We start from the raw sequence: 11,983 nt of genomic DNA on the forward strand, positions 1-11,983 counted from the left end.
AGGATTGTGATGCCTCCAGCTTTGTTTTTCTTTCTCAAGATTGCTTTGGCGGTTTGGGGTCTTTTATAGTTCTGTACAAATTCTAGTTCTTTGGATAATGCTCTTGGTATTTTGGCCAGAATTGCATTGAATCTGTAGATTGCTTTGGGTAGTATGGAAATTTTAACAATATTGGTTCTTCATAAACATACAATTTCCTTCCATTTGTTTGTGTCACCTTCAATTTCTTTCACCAGTGTTTTATAGTTTTCAAAGTCTTTGAAAGTCTTTCAAAGTTTTCTTGGTCAATTTTATTACTAGGTATTTTATTCTTCTGAGAGTAATTGTAAATGGAATCGTTTTCTTAATTTCTGTTTCTGCTACTTCATTATTAGTGTATAGAAAAGCAACCAATTTCTGGGTATTGATTTTGTATCCTACAACTGTAATGAATTCATTTATTCTGAGAGTTTTTTGGTGGAGTCTTCAGGGTTTTCTATATATAATATTATGTCTTCTGCGAATACTGACAGTTTGACTTCTTCCTCACCAATATGGATGCCTCTTCACGCTGCCTTTTAGATTGACTATGTTTTCCCCATTCCATTTCCTTCCTCTGTTTTCTTGGAAGTTATATCATTTCCAGCCTTTTAATGGTAATCCAACCTCTTTTAATATACATACTTAAAACTACAGTTAATATCTTACCTTCCATAATTCCTGCTTTCAGTTCTGTTTCAGACTTTCCAGTGCATGAAGGAAGAAATGAAGGAAGGCTTTAAAAATTTATTTATCTAGGATTTCTGTACTTCAAGTAGGAATCTCATTTTGGATAGCTAGTCTACCGCACTACCAGAAATAAAAATATAAATTAGATCTCCAGCATTTTGTGATCAAGATATTTCAGAATTCTTTAGTAAAACAATCCAGAATAAATTAAAACCCACATGGAAAAGACTGCATAGAAACTGAGCTGCTGAATGCAGTTGGCAACAACGAATTAGTGTTTTCTTATGTGCCAAACACTTTGCCAAACTTTCTCCTTTGAATACATGCTTCCTCCTGAGAATTTACTGATTCTCAAACCTCTGATGAGATGATCACTCTTTGGTCACACAAAAATATCCACAATTGAGTATAAACAAGTACAATCAAACAAGATTTACTACAACTCAGTTTTTCAACTCACTGACAAGTCTTAGACCAGCAATATTTATGAACAAAGCCTGTCTTTATTGCCTGGTTTGGCTCTTTGTCCCCTAATATTTTCAACTCTAAGGGCTGGTTAAAATGAAGGGAGCATTATGTGAACATCTGGGTCCCAGTTCTACCCATCCTCTAAGCTTTTTACTACCACGTGTAAAATTAATTAAAATCTAATGTTATCTGAAAGGTAGAACTTAAAGCCAGAGTAGTAAATAGATTTCACCTCATGTGACCACTTCCAACAATTGGTAGGAACTGTTTGGATCACTGTGCTGTAAAGTATTAGAGGGCTATATCCCATTCTAAGGAAAAGCAAGCTGTAATCCATCAGAGATACCTGTCACCAGCGGGATTAACAGGGTAGAAAAATGGGGAGTGGCGAACATGTGAAAAAATAAGAGACTGAGTAAAAAAGAAATTTGCAAGTGAACAAGAAGTGGCATTTACAGTTGGAGTTACCTTTTTCTTCAAAAATGTAGGTTTGGAGTGCACATGAGTTGTTGAAACTGGGATCCAGGCAGCTGTTGTAGCACCAGCTGACAATTTTAATGGTCTCCTGGGGTTGGAGCTGCATCAGAACCTCAAACGAGAACTCTTGTCCTCTAGCCAAGCCAGCCAAGTAGGAGTTACCAGCGTTTGCAACCAGCTAACTTACTGCAAATTGTATTGCATTCGCAACCATAGGCTGATAGGAGGAAAAATATTTAGCAGATAGGCACAGGCAAAGAAATGAAATTGATCCTGCAGTTATTAGGGACTGGTTAACAATGTAGATTCATTCTTTATTATGAGAAAAATGTTCTATATCCTGATACTTAATATCATTAAAATCTACAAGGAACTTGGCATTTATTTCAAAATAGAAAAAAGTGGAATGTTTTAATGAGGAGAAATAAACCTCAAAATTTTGTTCTCACAATGGGACATGATTATGTAGGAAAGGATAGATAATCAAGTTAGCTAGAAATGAAATTTTATTCATTTTATTCATTATGCTTTACTTGGGAGAGTTAAGTGTAAATTACCATATTGTTCTCCTTCACATGATTTCCCTTCCAAATGCTAGTTTGAAAATAAATTAATGAAGAATAGATTTACCCATACAATGATCCCCTACACACACACACACACACACACACACACACACACACACCCCTCATCTCCCAATACTCTGATGTTTTTCTGTATTGAAATATATCCATAACATAAAACATCATACAGGACTGTATTTTATGATTGAGTAGTTAGGTTACAGAAGTATGTAAGGGCCCTTCACACATAGTAAACAAACCTTTGAAAAAAGAATAATAAAGAATTCTAAAATTGCTGCCAGTCTGCCCAGATTCCTCAGGCAAACACATAAAGTGAGGAATCTTGTTTCCATACTTATCAGGGTCTGTTGGGCCTTTTGAGCCTGGCAATCCAGAAAAAAATTTAAGGAGAAATGTTTCAAGTCCGTGCTCAAAATCTTTATGTCTTTAAAAGGAGCAATAAATCAAGAGGCATTCCTTTTTACCTTTGGCTTAGGAAATAACATTGGCCATCAGTAAATACAATTCTGATCATGACATTGTGGCAAATTTCTAGTCAGGGTGGACCTGGGCAGAGGGCAGTGTGTAAGAGCATTACTGTGAGTTTTGATTTGATAGTCAAGCTAGGTTTCAGAGACCTTTTATAAAGACCAATTCTTATCACAGGATTCTGGGTGTGTGACACCAAAAAACAAATTTGTAAATTTCCACAGGCTATTAGCACCCATGGGAACAGGCAGTCCAGTGTTTCTTAAACCAGATTGCTAATTTCCTTCGTATCATCTGGGTTTTGTGACATATTTTCCTATAAATCAATAAGACTACTTTCATTTTATTTTAAGCTGTTTTCTATGGTGAAAAAAATTAAATCTGTGATGATCCATGTGCCCTCTTTTCTTGCTGTAATTTTTTAAGCAGCTTGTGTCTTTTGGCCAGTTTGCCAGAATGTATTTGATACTATGGGAACATCTGTGTCTGGTGGCAGTTGGATCTTGAGCACTTAGTTCTGTTCCCTGGATAAGATCCACAGGAATCTGGCGGTCTTTCATGAAATGCTTATTTCAGAAATAACGTTTCATGATTTGGGGGTTCCCTAGAACCTTATTTCTGGACCTATAAGCCTTGCTGTAATGGTGGTTTTCGGATTCTTCCTCTGGCTCTAAATAAATCACGTGAATTCTACTTAACAAATGAAATTATTTGGAAAAATATGACTCATATTCTAAATATTGGCAATCTCCAAGTGTTTAACCTCTGTCTTTTCTTTTTAATCCTTGTGAGCCTCTCTTCTTACATCTTGCCGTGTGCTATATAATGTTCAGTGTGCTCTTGCCCCATTCTTGGTTTAAGGCAGGGGTTCCAACCACCCTTTCAATAGAGATTCCCAGACTTCATCCCTGAAGCTTCTGAATTCGTAGATCTAGAGCAGGGCCTGGAAACCTACATATTTTTAAAACTCCTGTTACACTCAGTTTTGCTATAAACCTAAAAGTGCTCTTAAAAAATAAAGCCTATTTTTTTAATGCAGATGCATTAGAAAGAAAGAAAGAAAGAAAGAAAGAAAGAAAGAAAGAAAGAAACCAATCCCCAGTGATTCTGACAGTAAGTCCAATTTAAGAACTCCTGGAAATTTCTCTAATACTGACACTAAGAACCTTAGTCTCATTGGCAATAATGTCTAAATCCCTCTGGTTCCCTCTAGTGGACTAAGATAACACGCACTTTCTACAAATCATCTAGGCAGTTATGAGAATGAAATTAGATTAAAATGCACATAAGGAGAAATTTTGAGATATAGTCAGAAAAAGGCAATATGCACCCAATTAAATGGGTCTGGGCCCTAACATGGTGGAAATGTCCCACAATATCTGCTATATGGCTGGTTTTGCCTTGGGTGGGGGGAGCCCAGGTCGACCCTAGTAAATAAGCCACAGGAAGAACTTTCTCATGGCCATCCCCTGCAAATTGCATTCAGGTGTCTGCCCAGGCACATAGCTCCACTGCTGATTGGAATTTCTGATTACAGAGCAAAATGAAGTTTTCAAACTCCATGCATTTTATGTTGAATATGTACTCAATGCATCTTCTTTCACTGAGAGGGGAGAAATTAAAGGGAAACTGAATCTGGGTGCATACTCCATGTGCCGAAGGTAGATACCTACCATGTGTCACATTGGGCAAATTCCAGAGATACCAGGCTATAAAGCCAAAGTTATATGCATGGCTGTCTCTGGCCCTTAACTTTGCAATATTCCTGGGACAAGAGCACTACAAACATTCTTCCTTTGGGGTATCCCTTGATCCAAATGTGAGCTGCATTCAGGGAGTTCTGCTGATTCTTCTGTTACTGCAGCCAGCAACTCAGGAGAGCCTGGGAAGGAACTGGAATCTGCCCAGCGTCTCCAAGTGGATTTTATGGGTTCACAAGGGTTAGCCCTAGAATTAGTCTTTGAGGTTTTCAATTCAACCCATTCGCTGAGCAGATAAGGAAACCAGGCACTGGAACCCAAATCTTCTGTATCCTGCTTAAATACTTATTGACAGTAGAATATTCCAAACCAATGGAATAAACAGTCCAAAGGATACAGAAGATCTTCTGTCTTATTGTAACTAAACATCTTGTGAATGGAGAAGACAACTTGAGTAGTATAAAGGGGCAATTGTGAGTTAAAATACATGCAACCACATTTAATCCTGTAGCTCCTATATCTGGAGATACACGGATCACTCCTTAAATGCAACCATATACACTCTGCATCTCTTTCATATCCGCCTTCTCTCTAAGCCCATTGACACCATCCTGGCCCTACCCATTTGCCGTGGTATTCCTGACTCTGCTATAACCACATTCTTCACTATATTTTTCAAACTATAACCAGGATGATACTTTTAAAGTGCTAATCTCTAAGTCACTCTTGCTTAAAACCTTTTGATGTTTTCCCATTGCACTTAGGATAAGAATCCAAATTCACTAACATGATTTATAAGGCCAGTTATGGCCTGTACCAAAACAGGTCACAGTGGGCTGATTATAATGCCTTAAATGTGCCTTAACCATTTAGGCTTCCACCCCTTCATAAATGCTTTTTCCTTGCCTGAATGTCTCCACCTTCCTCACTCTATTGCATTTCCAATCTCTTCTCTCAGCTAATGCCTAGTCCTTAAGCATCCTCAAGAAGGACCCCTGCTTCCAGGCCCATAGGGTCCCCACTCAGTAACATTCACCATCTTGTACTCACTTGCCTCTGTCTCCCTGGCTAGATGGTAGGTGAGCAAAGAGCCTGTATGCTTTTTTCTAACTTCCCCAGGGCCTAGCACAGTGTTTAGCACATAGTAGGTGGTCTTGAATGGATATTTGTGGAATGAACTAGTGAATGAGTGAATGACCTGAGGAACAATTTCATATTTCGTATGCCTGTCCTGCTTCTTTGTCAGCCTTTCTTTCCCACCTCCTGGCACCTTTACAGCTTAGGAAAGAAGAGGAAGTGCTTGGTTTTAAAAAGCACCCCAGGTAACTTCAGGGTAGTTGTCTTACTCCTGCTTCCCCATCTTGTTGGGAATTCTTGATCTATTCAATCCCCTTAGCTCCAGACCCAGAGAAGTTAAAAGATCTGACTAAGATCACATAGCTACTTAGTGGAAAGGGCAGGTCTCCTAACTGCTAGGCTAAGTCCTTTTCTATGAGGTTCAATGACATCACGAGAAACCCAGAATATTTCCTCCCATGGCCTGCATGTGTTATTTTTTTCTGAAGAGTGGAGAACAGTCTTAGCTACCTGTTTCCCTTGTGAGACCCTAGATCTTGTCCTCTCACTGTTACCCCATGGTAGAGGATTCTGAGACTCCCCACTGCCACCAGTGTGCATACATCTTTTCCCAGTTATTCAATGGAACCCTAACCTAGGTGCTGCCATGAATGGATTTTGCAGGTCCCAAATCAGTTGACTTTCAGATAGGGAGATTATCCTTGGTGAGCCTGACCTAATCAGATGAGCCATTAAAGGGATTGGGCTCTCCCTGGAAAGGGATTCAAAGCATGAGAGAGATTTGATGCAATGGTGGTTCTCCATTGCTGGTTTTTACAATGGAGTTTTAGGCTTCTAATGACAGCAAATTGTGGAAACATAAATATATGGAAGAGAACTAATGGAGTAAGGTTTGTTTGAAGATTCTTCTGGTGCTTTCTTGGGGCTGATAAGAGTTAGTAAAAGGAGAATTTATATTTTACTTGTAGGCAGAAAAAGGGGGGGCTTTTTATGTGTTTGCTGCTCCTTAATTGCCTTCAGTTCAAAATAATTTTTAAGTCAAAGAAGTGTATTTGGGAGTGACATATTCTGATTTCTTTCAATGGTTACTTTAAATATTTGTGTCACTTTTTCCTTTTTTTCAACAAAAATGTACTTACCACTTACTATGTTATGTGCATTGCACTAAGTGCTAACAGGTATAGAAAAGATAGGAATGGAAAAGCAGAGTCCTTGCCTTGGGCTGGTAGAGGAAGTAATCAGACACACAAATGTGTGCCCCACTCCCCACCCTGTACACATCTATAACAGAAGGGTATGCACAGTGTAGAAAGGTGTTCACAAGAGTGAGATTCCCTTACACCTGCGGAAAGGTGTTGGGAATACTTTGGATCAATAATTAATGGACTCTTTATAAATACACAAAGGGTTTGAAATTAGAGGCTGTGTAAAAGCTCAAAAAGAAGCACTAGTCTCCATGTTATAGTGTCAGTTACATGCAGTTTACTAATCTATGACTTCTACAATAAAATGCAGCTATCTAAAGCATCACTAGAGTGAGACTCTCACATTAAACTCCTCTACCTCCCCATGAGGACACTGGTGAAACCCATAGAAGGCAGTATGCAAAATAACTCTCAGGTCCATGATCACTGACCCAGCTCTTCCTTTGGTGTGCAAACTACATGTTCTCCACTGATATACTTTTGTATTCTATACTGATCCATATCTTTTAATACTTGATTGTCACATCCTTGTATCAAATTTGACCTATTAAAATTTTTTTCTCTACCCTAAAGTACACCTATTTTTGTCAACTCTATTTCTAACGCCCTATTTCTGTTGTTATTTGTTATTTCACAAATCTGTGACATTTGGAATCTCCAGGAAGTGGAACATTCTTTCAAAATGAAAATGTTCTATTAATGACTACAACTAAACGTGTCTACAAAACGCCTGTGAACACTAACCTTAAAAATGCCATCCAGGGGCGCCTGGGTGGCTTGGTCGGTTGAGCGTCTGACTTCGGCTCAGGTCATGGTCTCACAGTCCGTGAGTTCGAGCCCTGCGTCGGGCTCTGTGCTGACAGCTCAGAGCCTGGAGCCTGTTTCGGATTCTGTGACTCCCTCTCTCTCTGCCCCTCCCCTGTTCATGCTCTGTCTCTCTCTGTCTCAAAAATAAAATAAATAAACGTTTAAAAAAATGCCATCCATGCAAAAAAAAAATAGATATTGTATGATTACACGTATATTAGATATCTAGAGTAACCAAATTCATAGAAACAGAAAGTGGAATAGTGGTTGCCTGAAGCAAGGGGGTGGGGAGAATGAGTTGTTTAACGGATATAGGGTTTTAGTTTTGCAAGATGAAAAGAGTTCTGGAGACTGGTTGTACAACAATGTGAATATACTCAACACTACTGAACTGTACACTTAGAAATGGTTAATATGATACATTTTATAAGATGTATATTACAGGGGTTCAGAATATGTCACCCCAAAATCTACCAATTTGGCATATTGATTATTTTGAATCAAGAGTGCTTGAGAAAGAACAAGTAAAAGAAGGATACTCTGAGCCTCCTTTGTCTCCCTGAATGCAGAAGATCAATCTCCCATGTGAAAGCTACCTTCCCTGTAGCAGGAGGGTAGAAGGCATCCTTATCACCAAAGACAGGGGCTTTAGGACTGAGAAAGCTGTATAAACAAACCTGGTTGCTTCTTCACCAATTTACTACCCCAAAGCCAAATCCCTTTGTCTTGTCAATTTTTCACAAATAATTCTTTGTCTGAAAACTTCCTGTTTTGGTTACTTCTTCGAGCCTCATATTTTTATGAGGATCTTCTATGTATAAAATTATATCTGTTTTTTTTTCCGTTGATATATCTTATGTCAACTTAATTATTAGACCAGCCAAAGAATCTAGAAATGAAGAAGGGAGAATTTTTCTACCCTTACGGTGTTTTACTACAATTTTAAAAATGCCACCATGATTGAAAAAGAAGGGATTTCAAACATCTAACTTCCAGGTTGAGAGTTGTCAGGAAAAACCCTCTCTACCTGTCATCTGTTAGCACTTTCTGCCACAGGAGGCTGACCAGTATACACTCTTATTGGGTTCTTGCCAAAAGAGAGCCTGACAAGAGATCAGAGGTGGGAAGAAAGTGACAGAGGCATTTACCCCCTTGGCTGTCTCCTAGGGAGGTCACCCTGGGCTGACCGTATCCCTGGACAGAAGGTGACCTGCTCTCTACCACTCTTCTGGTAACCGCTAGCTTCTGGTAACCTCTCTCTGTCTTGGCCCTTTAGACCTGGGGGTGGTGACAACCTCACCAGATTCCTGTGCTACTGTAATAGTTTCCCTACCTCACCCCCATTTTCGAAATTATCTCTTTATAGATGGACCTCTCTCAAATTATCCTAATTTGAATGTGCTGTCTATTTTCTGTTGGGACCCTGAGTGAGGCATCCACTGTTGAGAAGCTCTCCCTTCAAGGTAACATCCTAGCTTCCACTGTCAAACTCCCCCCTGCTTGGTGCACCTCAGGGAAAACCCCCACTTGCTGGCTTACTAGTTGCTTCTAAGAACCTCCCTGAGGTGCATACTATGCACAAGACATTAAGAACTTTTCCTCTTGGAGTGTTGACCTAGGGACCCACTCTGAAATTAGACCAGCTCTTTTGGGAATTCAAAGTAGTTTGCCAGTTGTGGGTGCAAAGTTGTGAATGCAGAACTTATATGTCAGAAAATACAAAATCTTCAATACTGTTAGCAAATTGGTGCAGCCATCTAGGTTTATAACTAGCTCTTCAATGAATGTAAGGAAATAAACCTGAAATAAAAGATAATATTTCATTATTGGACTTGCTTAAAGATGGCCACATTAGTAATTGTTAACATACATTGATCGATCGATTGATTGATTGATTAATAAAGCCAGCTGAGACCAGACTTGTATATAAATTTTCTGAAATCTTATCCTCAGAAAACCATGAATAAATGCTATGGCCTGGAAATGAATCAAAATTATTAAGCCACAACAATGTTTATAAAGAATAATTTATAACACCTTTCAAAGCACTTTCAAAGCATTCATAAAATTAGCTTACTTGCAATTAATATTTTCTGAGACTAACTGAACAGAAATTAGAAAACTCTATGGATCCCAGGAACTTTTATGAATAATTAAGTATACACATATGTATTTTCCTAGGCCAAAGGGATCATTGCTTTTGTCAGACACATAACCCCAAGAAAGGTAAAAATAACTGCTCTGCTGCGAAGGGTGCTGGGGTTGTATCTATTCGGAATATACAGTTTTAACTGTTAACGAAAGTACTTTAAAGATGTAAAATAAAGTACACCACTGGGGCAGGGTTTATTTGATCTTCTAATTAGGCTATTAGTTTGTTCATGACTAACATCTTTTCAAGTATTCTTAGAGTTGCCAGATGGAAAAAAAAGACCTCTACTACCAGGGTATAACTTACTTTTTGCAGCCATTATCATTTAGATGAACCCCTCGTAAGCAATGATTTCAGCATGACTCATTTTAATAGTGTATAAAACTATCATCTTTTTAATAGAGTATGAGAAGGCTTTTACACCCCCAGGTAAAATTTTTATAAATAGATGTAGATTTTTAAATTGTAATCATAATTGCTGGCATAAAGTTAAACCTAATGGTCTAGTTATAATCATAATTATTGCCTTGATTTAAAAATTGAAGAGTTGGTAGCATAAGTTTCAACATAATTTATTCTAAAAAAATTACATAAAATATTGCTGGTCAATAAGTTGTTAAACTTGTAAGATAAACTTTGACACTATAGAGCTCTTTTCACTGTTAACACATATAAGAAGTTGTCAATGCTGTGGCTAAACCAGAGTAACTCTGACAGAATTCAAGTCATTTATAGACCAAGTAGTTAAACCAAATGAAATGAAAAGATAAAAATCCTTCGGATTGAAAAATTTCTTTGACTACAACCTATAACTCCATAAACACTGATTAGCTAAGACTATGAATAGCCAAGAACACTTGAAATTTTACAAAAGAAATAAAATGAGAATTTTCAAGGGCAATTTTACTTATTATCAGTAATACAGGGTTCCATAAATAGTAATTGATAGTGAATATGATTTTGGGGTGTGCTTTGTAAATGTTTGTGTCTGAGGTTTATTTAAATCTATATATGACAACTGTAATCTAATTCTACAATCAGCAAAGGGGTAATTTAGACAGAATTAAAAATAGAGTAGGGAAGAAACAAATGTCTCCAGCTGTATTTCTCTAGAGTTTAAAAAAATTACTGCCTATATTTATTTCCTAAATACCTATATTTCTCAGCAAAGATTCTGTGACCAAAACATCTAGACATTCTATGACTAGTGTAAGCAGCAATGAACTTGTCACCATAAACAGTAGAGGTTTAAGGAGCTTGATCTTGTTAGCGCAGCAATACCTGAATTACCCTAGAAGCCCTCTCTATGTAAGATAAGCCCTTCAGGGTTCTTTTCCCACTTTGCTCTGGTGACTGAGGCTGAAATGTCAGAGGGCTGACCGTCGGGTGCTTCTATAAACATCCACAACCCTAAACAGAAAGAGCACTAGTGTTCCCAGAGGATGGGTCAATTAATTCACCCTCAAAGAAAAAAGTGACAAATAGTCTACTTAGAAAGGATAATAAGTAGAGCCAAATTCTGTTAGGTACTCCATCACTTTCTTGGCAAAGTAGAGTACCACACTGTTTCATCGACAGTTCAGATCTTCATGCCTTTTTGAGAAATCACTTTGCCTTATTCTCACTCCAATTAGCCTTCTAAACTAGTTAGCATGAAGCCAAGCAAAAGTGATATCATCAAATAATCACTCAACTGACAGCAAATATCTTAGAGGTCTGCACTAGAATGTTGGTGCTGCTAAAATATTAAAACGTATGAATGCCACTCCAGATTTTCTAACATCACTGAGTTTTGGAAATTCTGGGTCAGGCAATTCCAGGAACTATTTAAAATGAAATGGCACTCAAATTGAAATTCCTGTACTGCTCATCTATCTAAAGTTCTCTTTTTAAAAAGTACTTTTCTATTAAAAATGGCATATAGTTCTCCACTCAAATAACAGCAACTCTACAATGAGATACCACTTCACACCTACTGAGATGGCATTGAGCAAAAAGGTAGACCAGAATATGAAGAAATTTGAATTCTCATAGGTAAGATGTAAAATAGTGCAGCCACTTTAGAAAACACTTTGGAAGTTCCTAAAAATGTTAGACGTGGAGTTGCCATATGACATGGCAATTCTACTCCTAGGTATATACCCAAGAATTGAAAACACACTTGAACATGAATGTGCATAGCAGCATGATACTCAAAAAATAGAAGCAATCCAAATGTCCATCAAATGATGAATGAATAACCAAAATGTAGTATATTCATATGCTGGAATATTATTTGATCATAAAAAGGAACGAAGTACTAAAACATGCATGAACCTTGAAAACACTATGTTAAGC

This window comes from Lynx rufus, unplaced genomic scaffold, assembly GCF_022079265.1.
Source record: "Lynx rufus isolate CCGP_SWC_20201006 ecotype Redwood Valley unplaced genomic scaffold, mLynRuf1.p SCAF_6, whole genome shotgun sequence".
Taxonomy (NCBI): Eukaryota; Metazoa; Chordata; class Mammalia; order Carnivora; family Felidae; genus Lynx; species Lynx rufus.